The sequence below is a fragment of the Mobula hypostoma genome, chromosome 10, assembly GCF_963921235.1.
Source record: "Mobula hypostoma chromosome 10, sMobHyp1.1, whole genome shotgun sequence".
In the NCBI taxonomy this organism is placed as follows: Eukaryota; Metazoa; Chordata; class Chondrichthyes; order Myliobatiformes; family Myliobatidae; genus Mobula; species Mobula hypostoma.
Window position 1 is genome coordinate 22,572,233 of NC_086106.1, and position 18,258 is coordinate 22,590,490.

Consider the following 18,258-nt stretch of genomic DNA (forward strand, 5'->3'; position numbering starts at 1 on the left):
AGAAATAACATTGCTGAATGTTTATGCTCCTCCAGGTTGTGAATAGTCATTTTATAGACTCATTTTTGACCTAATGGTCAGTTCTCAAGTGGTAGCAATTTGTGGAGAGGATTTTAATATTAGATTAAATCCTGTATTAGATCCTTCAAGAATAGTTACTCAGAATAAACTTCTGACTCGGAAAATGAATTTATTGATGGAGGAGTTGGGAATTATAGATGTGTGGAGGGAATTACACCCCACTAGTAAAGATTATACATATTACTCTTTCCCTCATTCAGCCTATTCAAGGATAGACTATTTATTTATCTTTAATGCAGATAGACTCAGGATAAAAAAAAATGTAATATTGCAACAACTGATCTGTCGGATCATAGCCCAGTCTCTATGTCTCTAATCCTGGAAAGGAACATGAGGAAAACACGACGGAGGCTATACTCACATATACTCAATAACACAAAAGTAATGGAGAGATTAAGGGGAGAAATCAAAGAATATCTAGACCTTAATGACACGGGAGAAACATCACCAGTGTTCTTATGGGATACATTGAAAGCTGTACTGAGAGGGAAAATTATTGCCATTACCACTCACATGAAAAAAAATCAATGCACAGAAATTTGCAGACCATCAAGGAAAATTAAAACAACTTCAAGTTATAGATAGCAACAAAAATAATTCAAATCTAAAACAGGAAATTAGGAAATTGCAAAGTGAAATTGACGATATATATATACATTGGAAACTCAAAGAAATTTTATTTACCTGAGACAAAAAAATTATGAAGTAGGAGGTAAATCAGCTAGATTATTAGCATATAAATTACGAAAACAACAAGCAGACAATACAATTCATAAAATAAAGAATCCAAAGACAAAGCTTGTGGAGAGTACAATAGGGAAAATTCAAGAGAGTTTTGAAACATATTATCGAGAGCTGTACTCACAAACCCGAGCCCCCAATGAGCCATATATAGACAGGTTATTGATTTTTTTTAGATCTACCTAAACTTACAGATTTACAAAATGGTAGTTTATTAGAACCAGTAACTGACAAAGAACAGAACGTGGCCATCTCTAGGTTAAAGGCAGGAAAGTACCCGGGTTCTGATGGGTTTACCTCCGAGTGGTACAATTCGCTGAAGTCACAGTTAGCCTCATTACTACTTAACACCTTTAATTGGATCTTGCAGAGAGGAGAAACTCCACCTCCTGGAGAGAAGCGATTATTTCAGTTATTGCTAAAGAAGGTAAAGATAAACTAGAATGCGGCAATTATCGGCCAATTAGTGTTCTTAATTTAGATTACAAACTATTTACATCTATATTAGCGCGCAGATTGGAAAAGCTTTTACCTGGCCTAATCCACTAAGACCAGACTGGATTTATTCAACAACGACAATCACACGACAACATAAGGAGAACTCTACACGTGTTAATTAGAACGAGACAGAGACAATGGTAGTAGGATTGGACGCTGAGAAAGCTTTTGATTCGGTTAGTCGGGCATTTCTATACAGAGTGTTAGGACGATTCGGCTTTCAAGAAAAAAATATTAAAGTAATTCAGACTCTATATGACAGCTCTACAGCCCGAATTAATATAAATGGAGACCTCTCTGATTCCTTCATCTTACAGAGAGGCACTAGACAGGGATGCCCAATTTCTCCACTCCTTATTTTGCGCTAAATATTGAACCGCTTGCCCAACTAATAAGACAGAGCGAAATCCTAAAAAGGTATCAAGGTGGCAGGAATTGAACAGAAAGTGGCGTTATTCGCAGATGATGTTTTGGTATATCTGAGTGAACCAGAAAAATCATTTATAGGATTGTTTACACTGTTGGATGACTTTGGGAAAATATGAGGTTATAAAATAAATGTAAAGAAAACGCAGGTTATGTCCCTAAATTATACACCATCCAAATAATTGCAGGATACATACGATCTTGAGTGGGAAGCTAAATCATTAAAATATTTAGGAATAACCCTGCCGAAGGATCTTTCAACGCTATCACAGGTAAATTATGGGCCATTAATCTCAGAGATAAAAGCAGATATGTATAGATGGAATCTTATCCCCTTTTCAAGTTTAAATTCAAGGATAAATACTATAAAATGAATATTCTTCCTCGGTTACTGTATCTTTTCCGTACTTTACCTGTGGAGGTGGATAATAATCAATTCAGGGAATGGGACAATGGATTTCCCGCTTCATTTGGCAAGGAAATAAACCTATAATTCGACATAACACCTTACAGTTATGGAAGGAAGGAGGAAGTATGGTTCTTCCCTGCCTGAAAAATTATTTTTATGCTTCACAGATAACCCCTCTGTTATATTGGTGTAATAGGGAATATACTGCTAGACGGAAGGAAATAGAATTTGGATTAGTTGACAGTTTTCCTCTACAAGCCTCAATAGCTGACAAACGTTTGATGGCCCAACTGGAAACATTTAAAAACAGTTGGATAAATCATACATTAAAAGTATGGCAGAAGGTGGTTAATTCGTGTGGAATTAATAACATGTTAAAGCTCTTCAGATGGTGTGCATATGATACCGAGTTCCTTCCCAAAGAGGAGATAAAATATTTGAACTATGAATAAAGAAAGGTCTTACAACCTACCTCTCATTTATAGATAAAAGAGTATTACAAAGTTTCCAAATCCTGCAGGACAAACATGGCTCAGAACGCAATGACTTTTTTATGTACCTTCAAGTACGAAACTATGTTAACCAGAGTTGTAGATATACAGACCTATCAACAGTAGAATTTGAATTTTTCAAGATTCTGAATTCGGCTTGCAGTTCAATACCAAGTAAATCAGTTTCTCGATTATACAATGCACTCTCCCATGCTAAAAATGTAAACACATTGTATATTAAATAGAAGTGGAAGAACGAAGCGCGGTTGGTACTTTCAGAGGAGGCTTGGGGGAAAATCTGCAGCTTTCAATGGTCCTCGACTAATTCTTTGACTTGGAGAGAACATTGTTGGAAAAATATTATAAGATACTTCAAGACCCCATATCAGGAAAAAATACAAAGATAAAAACGTGACGTGTTGGAGAAGATGCGGCGCCAAGGAGGCAAATCATTTTGATATTTTCTGGGATTGCCCTAAATTAAGTCTATATTGGGAAGGTATTCATAGAACATTAGTTAAGGTACTTTGGTCCCAGATACCTCTGAACTTTGAGACGCTCTATTTGGGGCATGTATTGTTTCTTGAACAGAAGGAAGATATAAAGTTGCTGCAGGCCCTCTTAGCGGCAAATAAGAAATCAATCACTAGAAAGTGGCTAAATCCAATAATACCTACATTAGAAGATCGGCACGAAATTATCTTGGAAATATTTAAAATGGAAATGTTGACTTGCTCCCTGCGAATTCAAAAAGAAAAAAAAAATATCACATCTGGAATAACTGAATTGAATATATAACCCCAATGCGAGCAGACTTTAGATGACTCTCCTAATGATTTATACTGCTCTTCTCATCAACACAGTAATATTGCTGACGTAAGCACTCCTAGTCTAAATGTTTACTGTTTATTGTTTTCTATTGGAAAATAGAGAATTAATACAAGTGAAGGAAAAGATTTGGGAAAGGGATAAAAAATGATAAAATTAAGGAAATAAGTTCATAGGGATTGAATAATTATATCTGGGGGCAGGAGCAAGCATGAACAAATTAGGATATAAACACCTACAATGGTTGTTACATAGACTTACTTACAACATTTTGGACCAGTAGGAATGGTCCTGAAGAGATATATGGAAATTATTATTACTATTTTTCTTAACAAACTAATACCATTACTTAGCCTAATAGATTAGAATTACCACTGTACATAATTATCTATTTAAGTGTCTAATTTCCTTTTATATCATCTCAATGTGTACTTAAGAATGTATGAATAATTATAGTTTTATACATATAAAAAATGGAAAAGGTTAAACGTGTGAAAAAAGTACATGATATTTGTGAATTCTTTATCCAAATAAAAAATAAAATTAAAAAAAGAAACCGGAAAATCTAATCATATACGGGCTCATAGTTTTTCGTTTTCATCTCGAGACATCCGCAAAATCAGTGTGCTGTTTGGGCCAACGGATGTCTCAGCTGATGTGGTCGTCATTTTTCTCAGCCAGCAGATCAGAATACGGAATTGGAAGTTTTTTTTTTTTTTTTTTTTTTTTGAATGGTGAGGGTCAGGGCAGCAGAGCATGGGAGTTTGTTAATATCTGCAAGTAGTGTTCATACACAATATTGCAGCGAGGACTGCATATTCCCAGAGAAATCAGCCATTTAGTGAATGTTCCTTGGGAATTCACTGTGTACCTTAATACAGGAAGTTATGCTCATCTAAAGTGAGGGAAAACGTTTCGATCATCAACATGGGATTAATATAAATGTGGAAAATACAAAAACAAAACTGTTCAAGCAAAGTATACGATGTCAAATTCACCAAATTCCTCTCATCTACTATGCTGCATGCAACTACTTTTAGTTAGCATTAAGTTAGCATAAAGGAAGCACAGCCAGTCATGTAACAAATACACAATTCGCATGTTTGGGTTCGAAACGTATCAACAGAACATCCACCGAACTTGACAGCCATGATTTTATTGCATTTCGTTGCGGTCATTCAATTTCATCATGAAAATTCGGTTCCATTAACTATCATTTTATCTTCTAGTTAGTTATGTCCTACATTTGTGCTACATTAGCTGAGCTTTTCATTTGAACATTCGAAGAACATGTGTCGATGAGAACATTTATTCGAAGAATACAAGGACCGACTTCTGCGTCGAATTACCAATCGGCTAATGTTAATTTTATTTCAGGAAAGGAAAAACTGTGTTGATAAGGTGTACATCTGGAAAAGAGACATGTTTTTCCACATTCCATTCACCTCCTGGTCGCAATATGACTAAAGTTTCTGTCAACTTGTATGTTGATTAACTTTATTGAAACTGGATCCATTTCGGGTTTGCGTAACACGGGGTGGGGGAGTGGGGGTATAATTTTAGAACCTGCCCACAAAGCATGGTAGGTACTTGACGAATTTCAAGTTACATTTAAGATTACTTATCATTCATGAGTTTTGCAATATTGCCAGATGAAACAGCTTTCCTCAGGGGCCAAGGAGCAAACAATAAAAGAGCAGTACACTCCAATCTAAGCATCGCCCATGGCACAAATTGGAAATATGGTCACAATATCAGTAAAATTGTAGAGTCATTGGGGTGTTAATATAGCCCACGTCCCTGTATGGTATGACTGCACATTTGATGGTAAACTTTCGTGTTCCAGATCGTGCTTTCACCAAGCGAACACTACAGAGCAGCACAGACGAACACGGGATGGTACTGCCATGCGAGCACTAAAGTGCAGCATCACCGGGATTGGCTGCCCCAGCCCCTATACGGATCCCAGCAACGGCCCTGAGAGCCTCTCCAAAACCGCTTTGACATCTTCTATTCTGATCGCACAAAACAGGGAAGTCCATGTTTTGAGCCTCTTCTTTGTCACAATCGAGGCAATGCAGTTCTTCGGAGGTCAGTCTCAACAATGAATCGGTGAAACGGACTTACAGTATTGTGCGTTACCACCCCGCAAAATCTGTTTGCGATCACAATAAAGTGTCCAATTCAATAATTTGCAACACACACCGACCAATGGTTTACAACAATCCCATACGAAAACAGAATAATGATATGTAAAAGTGCAGATTCAACAGTATGAAGCAACGCCATGCAAGGATAGTCCTGCAGTACCTGACGATCTTGGTATTCAGCAGTGACTTCTGATCGTATATTTTTAATATAAGTACTAAGATTACTCATAGCTCGATTTTCTCTTCACTCCACGTCTGTTAATGCTCAGCGGCAGTGTTTTCACTGTGCTTGAGTTCTGGTAACTCTTGGAGACGTTCGTTCTCCAGGATAAGCTCTTTTGCGACAGGTACGCACAACCGCAGATACTTTGAGAACCTATTAAGGAACTGGACATGCCACTCGATAACCTTCTGCTCATGAGGGAGAATGCTGAGGTCACATATGGAAGCTACATGGAAGCAGTCGCCCCTTGGGTGCAGGAGACATGTAACGGGGTGACGATTAGGGGAGTGTAGGGAAATATACAGTTAACATAAAGTCACCTTTTCACTGTTCCTGTCAATAATAAATATATAACTTCAGATACTGCTGTGGATAACGAGCCGCCGGGCGGAATTAGCAGTGAATTTGGCTACGACACTAAATCTGATGTTGTAGCTCAGGTGAAGGGAACAGGACGGCAGTTGTAATCGGAGATTTCACAGTTATCGGAACAAAGCAGATAGTCTCTGTGTACGAAGTACACAGCCGTATACTGCCTGCCAGATATCAGGGTCTCAGATGAGACGGCTCAGGAACAGACATTCTAAAGTTCGAAGGTGCGCAGTCTGATCTTGATTTAGTTTGTCTCCGATGACGAAGGTAAAAAACGTAAGGAGAGCCAGAAAATAAATTTTAGGAAATATGGTGCAAAAATTTCAAAAGGGACCTGCAGAGTGGTAATCTTTGTATTGTAGCCAGTGCCATGCGCTGGTGAGAGTAAGAATAGAACTATTGTGATGTGGAATTCGCAGATAAGGGACATGTACAAGGTCAAGGATTCTGTTTTATGGATTATCGGAGAGTATTCAGGGGCGTCTATGAACTCTGCAAAACGGACAGAATACACCCGAACGCGTGAGCGTCCAATATACTTGCAAAATTCTCGGGGGAGGGGATGTTGATAAACAAGTTTGCCAGGGAGATGGGAACCCGAGTGATAATGCTGACGATGATTACGCTGTCAACAGGGTGAGTTGCAATGTAATAAGGCGGACAAAATCTAAAACGGTGCAGACTGGTTTATATCTAAATATGCGCAGCATATGGAATGGGGAAGAAGAATTTGTAGCACAGATACAATTGGAATATACCCGTAGCTCATAGAGGATAATAGCTGTGAGTTCAACGTCCAAGCCTGAACATTGTATCGAAATGATATGCAGGTCTACAGAAGGGTTGGCGTGACTTTATTTTTCAAAAGGAAAGCAAATCTTTTGAAAGTGGTGGCATAGGGTCGGAATGTGCTGAATTGCCTTGGGTAGAGCTTACATCTGCAAGTTAAAAAGAGCATGATATGAGTTATTTACAGACACAATACAGTAGTAGCGATGTGGTCTACACACTACAACGTGAGTTAGAAATGCATACTACAACCGCAATGTTATGATACTCATGGTGGTTTCAATCAACAGATTGATTGATGAAATTCAGTTAGTGCCGGATCCCAAGTAGGGTATTTCCAGAATGCATTCCTGATATCGTTTTAGAACAGGTCGTGATTGTGAAACCTAGAGATCATATATTCCGGATTGGGTGCTGTGCTATGAACTGGAACTGAGAGTTTTTGGTAAAGAACCCCTAAGGGAAAGCTGATAAAAATGTGATAGAATTCCTCCTGAAATTTGAGAAGCTGATGCTGGAGCCAGAAGTGTTATTATTACAGTGACGTAAAGAGAAATACAGGGGCGTGAGTGCAGAGCTGGTCAACACTGTGTGGCCATAATTACTGGCAGGGGTGACGACCGAACAAGTATGTCTGCAACAATTGAAAGTCATAGAAGACATCGTACAGGATAATTGGTAGTGTGGAGTAGCAGAGGGATCTGGGGGTACAAGTGCACAAATCCCTAAAAGTTGTCTCGCAGGTGGATAGGGTAGTTAAGAAAGCATATGGGGTGTTAGCCTTCATAAGTCGAGGGGTAGAGTTTAAGAGTCGTGATGTAACGATGCAGCTCTATAAAACTCTGGTTAGACCACACTTGGAGTACTGTGTCCAGATCTGGTCGCCTCACTATAGGAAGGATGTGGAAGCATTGGAAAGGGTACAGAGGAGATTTACCAGTCTGCTGCCTGGTTTCGAGAGTATGGATTATGATCAGAAATTAAGGGAGTTAGGTCTTTATTCTTTGGAGAGAAGGAGGATGAGAGGAGACCTGATAGAGGTGTACAAGATAATAAGAGGAATAGATAGAGTGGATAGCCAGCGCCTCTTCCCCAGGGCACCACTGCTCAATAAAAGAAGACATGGTTTTAAGGTAAGGGGTGGGAAGTTCAAGGGGAAAATTAGGGGAAGTTTTTTTTTACTCAGAGAGTGGTTGGTGCATGGAGTGCACTGTCTGAGTCATTGGTGGAGGCAGATTCACTAGTGAAGTTTAAGAGACTACTGGACAGGTATATGGAGGATCTTAAGTTGGGGGCTTATATATGAGGCAGGGCTTGAGGGTCGGCACAATATTGTGGGCCTAATAGTCTGTACTGTGCTGTACTATTCTATGTTCGATGCATTACAAATGCAGGATCTTACAAGAGAATTCAAAACCAACATAAACGCCAAACACAGCATATAATAATACAAAAAAAAATCGATGTTGAAGGATTGGGAAGCATTAAAATACAGCAGACGGTAACTCAAAAATATGAAAGAAAATATGAGATACAAAGGGATCTAGCCATAATATTGAAAACGACAACAAATGTTTTCTTTCAGACACATAAAGAGCAAAGGAGATGTAAGAGTGGATAGAAAGGAGCGGCGATAGGTGGATATTGGACCGCCGGAAAATAATGCTGGAGACAAAATAACTGGGGGTGAGTGTGGGGATCGTACGCAAAGAGATACCTGAGGAACGGAAAACATATTCTTTACTGTGAACGATACTAAAAGTATGCCGGAAGTCTGAGCTGAATTGTGTGAAGCTGTAATTACTGGAGATGTTTCTTCTGAAATTGAAACCTCTGAAGATAGATCGGTCACCTGGACCAGTTAGTATACAGAGAAATGTTCTGTAGGAACTAGATGAAGAAGTACTTGCGTGAATTATTATGATCTTTCAACAATCAATATGATTACGGCATGCTTCCGCAAGACAGGACAAACTCAGAATTTCCACCCCTATTCAAACAGGGAGAGAGTCAAAAGGGAGCGTATTAAAGCTCAGTTAGTCTCAACACAGAGTGAATGGGAATTTATTGGAGTCGACTTTTAAGCATGGACAAAGTGTGAGCTAATTGGCAAGATAAAAAAAATGGAGAATTCCTGCAGGTTTGTCTCGTTGGCTGCATGTGACCTCTGGTTTTCCACAGGGGTCTGTTTTTGGAAAACCTATTTGTAACCCTGTGCCAATAACTTCGATGACGCATTTGATGGTATTGTGACACATTTGGAGACGATGAAATTATAGTTCGCAGGGCGGGTAGTTTTGAACAATTAGAGGAGCTACATAATAACTTTGAGAGGGTAGGAGAATGAGCAGCGATGTGCCAGACGGAATTCAGTTTCAGGAAGTGTCTGGTTATGAACTTTGATTGGAGAAATAAAATAGTACGCCGTTTATTAAGTGGATACTAAAATAAGAAATTAGAAGTGGAAGAGGTCTTTTTTTTTTCTTCAAGTTTCCCTTATGTCTGTGGTGAGGAAGGAAAATGCGATGATACCATTCATTTCAAAGTGACATAGACTATAAAAACAAAGATGCAAATTTGAGCATATAAAAGGTAGTGATGAGCCCCACTTGGAGTATTGTGAGCAGCGTTGGGCCCCTTATCAAGCAAATAATGTATTGACATTAGAGAAGATTAAAAAGAGGTTCACAGATATGTTCTCGCGATTGAAAGAATCGTCATATGGATACCGTTAGAGGAATGAGGGGTGTCCTCAGTGGAAATAACGGATGTTGAAAGCACTTGATAGAGAGGATGTAGAGATGAATTTGCCTATGATGGGGCCATCTAAGGCCAGAGGGCACAGCCACCGAATAGAAGCGCTACCGTCTAGAACGGAAGTAGAGTGATTTTTAACCAGAATGCGGTGAATATATCGATTTATTTGCCACTGGTGGCCGTGGAAACCATGTCATTTGGTGTACTTCAGGTAGATTCTGATGGCCGGTTCATTGAGCAAGGTGTGAATGGATTGAAGAGGAAGGGATAAGATTGGAGCATTGCAATAAAATGGATCAGTCATTATGTAATTTTTGGAAACAAGTGGTCCAATTCCTATGCAATAACTTGTGGTCTTTTTGAACTGCACTCTCTCACCTTAAGTTTGCCGTGTTTTTCTGTTTGTTTGTTTGTTTGTTATTTTATTTATTTATTTATTTTTTGATGAGCTCTCCTGCCCTGCAGAGTATTGGGTTCTGACCTATCTAGAATACCTGAATTGACGAATTGTTGTTTAGCGAGTGTCTTTAATCGCTTGTTTGTTTTTTTTAATGTTTGTTTTTGTTTTTGTTTTTATTTGTTTCATCTTGCTAACTTTAATTAGATTGACTCAGGAATTCTGCATTTTGGTATTATATAAGCAGACACCCGATTAACACTCGTCTCTGCGTCCCAGTATTGAGAATGTTTCGTCTCGTTGTGCCACTTTTTCAGGAGGCATCGACATTTTGATGGAACTATGATTAATAAACCCAGGTCTTTGCCTCTACTTGGAATCCTTTTTTCCCTCCGTCTTTGGTTTCATTCATTACCAATGATACGCATGACAGAAGTTCTTAGCGATGTAGTGGACCCTGCGAAATTTGAATGGCAGCTTAGAAGTTAGACAGCCGACAGAGCAGATGTCACCTTTTGTATAGTCCAGTTCTGCGTCTACTTTCCGACTGACACGAGTCTTCCTTCCGAGTTTCTGAGTTCACCTTCCGTGTTTACCTTCCGACCTTCTTCAGTTTAGATTCAAGGCATTTTTCAAATATCTCTAGATCCACAATGTTCATCGGCCTTCCATGTTTCCAAATTTCATTCAAAGCTCCAGACTTTTGTTCAATGATTCCGGGTTTTATTCAATGTTTCCGTTGTTTATTCTATGAGTTCTCCATGTCTGTCTCGATTTCATAAGTTCTGTCTCGAGTTTACCAAAACAAACCTCAGGTTGCCAGGTTTTTTTCGAGTTTATTGAGTTTGACTCTATTCTACCAGCCCTAAATCCAAGAAACTTGCCCTGTGCCGATGTTACTATTCTTGTCCTGAGTTATCTAGATTCCTCTGCAGTCGATAAGGTCTATCCTGAGTGTAGCATACTTGTGTCGAGTTTACGAATTTACCAAATCTTTCTCGAGTTTATCAGTCATTTTCCAAATTACTCAGTTCCGTTTCCAGTAGTCCCTGGATCTCGAGTTTCCGAGGTCTTCCTGGGCCTTGATCCCGGCCATAGCGAGCAGACTGCTGTGTTACACTGGTCTGCACGTAGAGCTGCAGGGTATAGGGTGTCTAAAGCACCAAGAACACCTTAATAAGTTAATTGTTGTTTTATGGAGTGTCGTCAATTCCTGCTGTTTCAGCTCGTTTCCTTGAATATATTTTGACCGATTCGATGTTTCGAAGTCTTTGTATTATTTAAGCGGAAAACCAATAAGAGCTTATGGCGGGGTTTTACCTTTGAGGATGTTTCGTTTTGTTGTGCCGTTCGGCCGAGCCATCGATATTTTGTGGGAATTCTGATTAATAAACTCTGATTGCAGCATCTCTATATAGGAGTATGTCGTTCCTCCGTTCTCGGGCACAGCCTTTGGCAATTTACACTGAGCCATCCTCCAGTTTATAATTAATTAGCAAATGCAGGCATCTGCCGATGCACTTTCTATCTAATGAGTCACAATAAGATCGCCTTGATTTCTCTGCGTTCGAAAGTCTAAATCAATAATCTGCATTTGGGTATTTCATGTCCTGGAAACGCGAGTGTAAATTTTTCCGGTTTTGTCTAGATTAATAATGTATTCCATCTATCAAAACTTGCAGATATAAGCTTACTTGTCCAAATGTGGACTCACCAATGCCTTATACAATTAGAGCTTAGCGTTCCGACTTGCTATAATGGAACTTTGCGGAAATCGGACGGATGAGAGAAGGATAATTCACTAAGTTCCACTGACCAGTCAGAGGGGGAAAAAAAAAGTGTCCGACATGTAGCTGTGGTGTATTAGACTTTCAGGCATCGACCAATCCCCGATGACATTCATCAACTCTTGCAACTTGATGGAAGACAAGAAAACTGATCGTCTTCGCAGGGGCCGTAACTGAGTGCACAAAGTCTAAGTGGCGATGTTGAAGCGTTAGTTCTTCAAGGCTACAACGATAAATGGCTTAGTCAGAGAAAATAAAGATAGGAGCAGGCCTAGGTCATTTTTTCATCCGTTGCATCTTTGAATCTAGTAAGTTGGATCAGTAGAGATGCCAGACAGTATAGTGGAATACACCTATTGCGGGATGTATGAAAGTTGGGAGATGTTTAGTGTTCCTGAAGACTAGAGATTGGAAAGGTGTATCGAGACGCATCTTGAAACAGCTGGCATTAAGTATTTGGAGCTGCAATAAGAGGAACTCCGGATCACACGGGATGCTGAAGGGTATAGTTCAGAGATATGGAGAGGTGGTTGCACCCATTGTGCAGGACAGCACCTGGGTGAAAGAGGGGAGATTTTTAAGGAGTTAGCTCAAAGTTCTGCTGTGGACATCCTCATCAACAACAGGTATTTCAATGTTGATATATTTGGAGAATTGACTTTATAATGGGATGTCTCATTGTCTGGGACACTGGCAAACAGTCTGGACCTGTTGATCAACAGGAAAGATGGTGTGTGTGGGGGGCAGGGGTTGGGGTTGGGAGGAAGAGGCTCGCTGTGGTAATATAGGATTGGTTAGTTTGGGGAACGGACAATAAACTCTGTGGTCGAGAACGAGATTTCAATTTGTCATGTTGCGTCCCGTATGTCCTGGGAATACCGGAACCAATTCTCAACTTTCTGAAAAAGGAGTCTGAAAGGCCAGATGCCGATGTTCATGTAGGTACCAAGGACATGGGTAGGACAAGAGACAAGGTTCCAGGGAGTGCAGTGTGTTAGGTTCCAGCTGGAAAGACAAAACCTCCGAGGTTGTGACCTCCGCATTGCGATACGTGCCATTTACAAGTGAGAAATAAGCTAGGACGGTTTTAAAAGGTAATGGATTGGTGAGGAGTTGGTGTAAGAGGGATTGCATACGATTTTAGGATTATTGAGTTCTCCTTCAACGAAGGTGATAACTGTACCGAATTGACCAGTAAGACCTGTACAGAATTTATTGCACTGTGCGGATTGCCCTTGAACTGTAGAGGTACAATATCCTAGAGGGAAGGACTGTTAATGCTGCACGGTGTGTATAAAATATAGTTGCAAGAGAAGGGCACCCGAGAGCCAGAACTCTGCAGTCGTGGTTGAATCAGATGCTGCAAGACTTCAGGCAAAGTCAGGAATTACAGGTTAACCACAGTGCAAGCTGTGTCTTGAAGACGATCGTAGGACTGGCCGATGAACTCCTATATTTGTGATTTTGTGGCCATGTGTGAATTGTGTAGCTGTAGACATTGATAACGCTAGAATTATGAAACTGTAGCCATGTGTTGTCATACTCTGCTCTGTTAAGTCCGCATTCCAGTTCACGATCCGGTAAGTCGATTCCTTATTCCGGGTTTTCCTGTTTTCATTTGTTCCATTGGGTGCTTTAATTGAGACATCTGAGTCTCGTTTTGGACTGGCACATACATACCTCTCCAAACAAGGATTCCCTCCTGGACTGTTCCCTTCACCTCCCTTCTGAATCTGCGCCTGCAACATCGCCTGCTACCTTGCCTGTTACCTTCGTCTGCCACCTTCGTATGAATCTTCATCGTACTTGCCCGTCGTTAACCTGCCGGAGAGAGAATATAGCCTTGTCGCGTCAAGATAAAGAAAAATCTATCATTGACTTTGGAGCTGTCTTTCTGTGCCCCCGTGTTTAGTGTTTCGTGTCCAGGCTCTATGCCCTGTTACCAAGGAGCGGAGGGGACTCTGTGTAGAGCCCCGGCCCTAAGTCCTGTACCTAAGAAGGGATCCTGGCTCAGTGCTACGTATACGAGTCCTGGCCCTATGTCCTGTTCCCAAGGAGGGATCCCAGCTCTGTGTTCTGTGTTCCTGTGTTCCAAGTTCCAGGCGCCGTGTTCCAGTCATATCCAAGTCAAGGCTTCGTGTTCTCGTACTCTGCTGGATCGTGCCCATCCGAATCCGCGAAAATTACTTCGGCAGTTTACCTCGGCATTTCCCTCGCCACGTATGCTCGGAAGTCATTCCGGCCCTGCGTCCAGGAAAAGGATCCAGTCCTGCGAAAGAATCCCGGCCCTGTGTCCAAACAAGGTTCCCGGCCCTGCGCACCAAGGAGGCGTCGCGGCTCCGTACCCAAGACCCTAACCAAGCCCTAACAAGTCCCTTGTGGTGGCAAAAAAGAATCTGAGCAAAACGGGTACATATATTCGTTGAAAGTAGCATCACTTCTAGATGGTCTCAAAATTATGGCATATTGGCCTTCGTAAATTATTTTTTTACAATACAGAAGATGCGATCATATCTCGAAGTTATGCAAGACGTTGTTGCGGGCGATATATCGAGTTTTGTATTGCTGCAGTAAGATGCAATCAAGGTTGAACCCGCGCAGAACAAATGTACAAGGATCTTGCCCTGTCGGCAGGACATGGGGTCGAAGGAAAGACTGAATAGGTTAGGAATCTATTCTTTATAACGCCGCAGAAAGACAGGAGATTTAATAGACGATTAGGAAATTATGAAGGGTATAGAGAGTGTAAATGCAAGCAGACTTTATCCATTGATGTCGTTTAGGACTACATTAAGAGTTCATAGGTGAAAGGTGAAAAGAATAAGGAGAGAGTGAAGGAAATATATCTTTACTCAGAGGATTGTAGGGGTGTTGAATGAGCAGATGGTAGAAGATACCTCTGAGTTTGATTCTAAAGATTTTGAGAAATTTGGATTGGCACATGGAGAGCAAGAAAATGCACGAACATGATCCGGAAGCACGTCTTTGGGACTAGGTAGTTTAAACCTTTTAAGCTTGAACTATGTGCACAGAAATCACAGCTTCTACGTTATCCTTCTGCATGACTCGATTAAAGAAGTGCCTGCTCAAATGACACCAATGTTGAAAGATTAAATACAAACAAAGAGTACCTATAATCAACAGCACTTTCACGGAGTCTTGACCTCTAGCACTCAGTCGCGTCCTTAAACAATAAAACGTATGGTTTTAAAGATAAATATCTTCCCAAAGTTCCACTCGTCATACTCAGCCAACGTAAAGCTAACTTCCCATATGGCGGGACATTAACCTCGCTGACGATATAAATACGGAAAATTATGTTCATTGTTTATAAATCCATGGATTTGAGCGTTATCTTCAAACTCACTGAAAATGTTTCGTGACTTTTATAGAAAATATATTTTAGGGTGTGCAAATAATGTTTCCAGGAGCAAGAAGATGCTGACCAGAACAGTAGGACGTCGTTTTAGCAAACTGATGAGAGAGAGATGTTTTGATCCAGTTACTGCTGACTCCGTGGTGGGAATTGCTGTAGTCGCAGGGTATATTTCAAAGGGATGTTGACAGTTACTTAATTAGTGATGGAAATGTAAGTTATTGGGACACAGCAAGAGTCTTTGTGAGTGTAAATTCATGCACTATGATCAACCGTGGAGCAAGATCAATTATTGGCTTAGTTTTTTTTTTCAGTTTGTTATAGAATTTTGTTCAACGTCGTTTATTCTGAGCTCGACAGCTTCATCGCAAAGTCTCATTGCTTGATTGCTCGGAGTTTTCTGCACTCACAACTGCCGTTCTGTTTTTTCTTAATCAGAATTACAAATCTTCCTTGCCTTTTTCCTCTTCTTGGTGGCGGAGAAGAGCACTTAGCCGTCAAAACGTATCTGAAACAGTGAACCACGCCCCATATACATCGTTGAGTGCCATACCCTTAACAAAAGCACCCATTTAATGCCTGTCATTGAAACATTGGCAATTTAATCCAACAAACCTTTTTCTGTTCTTTGTCATTCCACTGCCCGTTGTGTACTACGAAATTGATGTCTTTGATTTTGTTTCAACTACTAATTTCCCATCAGGTTCACGACTGGTTTCAATCACCTATCCGCCCCTATACCACCACCGCCGCTAACACATTTAAGCAGTCCGTAAGCGTTCTGAAATATGTATCGACGTTCGTAATGCACAACGCCCTCATTAAGACGTCATAATTGCCGCTGAAGAGTTCCCACTGACGCAAGATTTTTAAAAGCTCTCCGCTGCACCGTTTCTCCTGTAACGCATTATCTGCTCCATTCTCCTTGTGATTAATTTTCATATTTATCGTTACCATTTTGAGCTTCAGAAGGGCTATCAACAGGTGCCACAAATAACAACATAACACGATAAGAAATAGGAACACATATATGGCATTTGGCCATTTGTTTCGCAATATGATACACATGTAATCCAATTTCCTCGTTATGCTATTGCCATGTCTCTCCTAATATCAATATGTGCTTCTATATGCTTCAAAACGATGCATATATGTAGATAAGTGCATCGTTTCCTCAGCTGGCATTTGCAACTTATTTCACAAATACACCATTATAATGCTTAAGATATTGCTCCTCGTCCCAGTTTTAAAGAGGAAGCCCGTGTATTCTGAAGTTCTGTCTGCCGTCTTAAACTCGCCTATATAGGAAACATCATCTCCATATCCATCCTATCAAGGCCTTTTTTTTTTCCATTTGTTAAGTTTCAATGAGATCACAGAGAATTCTCCTAAATTTAACTGAATTCTGGCGCAGACACATCCAACGGTCCTCATATAACAAGCCATTCAATTCTGAGAATCAATCCGGGATTTTTTTTTTAATCCCCTCCAGAATCACATATACTTTATAACACAAGCGGCCCAAACCTGGTCACAAAAGTCGGAGATGCGTCACAAATGCTTTATAATATTTCAAGATGACAACGTTGCTCTTATATTCAAGTCCTTGAAATGAATGCTAAGAGTATATTTATCCTCCTCAGCATAATCTCAAATTGCAATTTAATCTTTAGTGCATTCTGCATCAGCCGTTCTGGGTTAAAAGTGTATTGTGTGAACCATGCACTTTGACTTCATTTGGAAATACATAATCTTTTAAAACTGCAGATATTGGGGTCAAACCTGTTCAACTCAGGCTTTCCATTTAAATTGTTAATTGGCAATAAATAACTGTCCTTTCCATTAGCATTAAAGGTGCAGATTTGCCTTAATCCTTATCATTTTCCCTCTTACTTTGCAAACATGCCAGAACCAAACATCACCTCACTTGGTTTTCCTTTTTAATTTGAATTAACTTTCATGTTTTCTGCTCTTTTGTAAAATGTCCGAACACATCTTCGTTATCATACGTTTACTTCACATCCTCCAGAACAAGAGTTTTGGTGACCTACTTTGTTGGCAGAAAGACAAGGGAAACAGAAAAAAAAAACAGTCGATTTGATTTTTTAAAAACTCACTTCCTGACGAACATTTTCAACTGTTTCTAACGTGTATTGCGATTCATAACGGTGAGCATCGGCTTCATATATGCATGTAATTTTAAGTGCAATTGATCAACATTGATCTTTATTTCAGCAGTTACAACGACCTTTCTGCAAAGAACTTTATTTCTGGATGTGTGTGTGGTGAAAATGTCCTGAGGTTGGACTGCATTCATTCTCCTGAAATATATAGAGGATGAAAATATCGGATAGGAATAGTAGTTTAAATGTCAATTGCAGAAAACAATGTCTTTACCTCTTTTGTCAACCGACTGGTGTTTATTTTTAAGGTTTGATAAAACTGCATCCTTTCCACTCATAGGGACATACCTAGACCAGCTATATTTGCTAGAAACGGATTAAATAAAGGGCTTACACGCAGCCTCTTCTTTATAGTTCAGAATCAAAGAACGAAGCGTCGTTGGTCGATTATGAGAGGGGTGAAGTTAAACAGGGGGGAAAATAGTGTTGGACCAATTGATACCAGAATATTTAATGAACTACTATAACAAGTGGTTCAATCAGCTAAATACAACATAGAATATAGAATTGTACAGCACAGAACAGGCCCTTCGGCCCACAATGTTGTGCAGACCTCCAAACCCTGCCTCCCATATAAGCCCCCACCTTAAATTCCTCTATATACCTGTCTTGTAGTCTCTTAAACTTCACTAGTGTATCTGCCTCCACCACTGAATCAGGCAGTACATTACATGTACCAACTATGCTCCGAGTAAAAAAACCGTCGGCTAATAACCCCCTTGAACTTAGCACCCCTTACCTTAAGGCCAT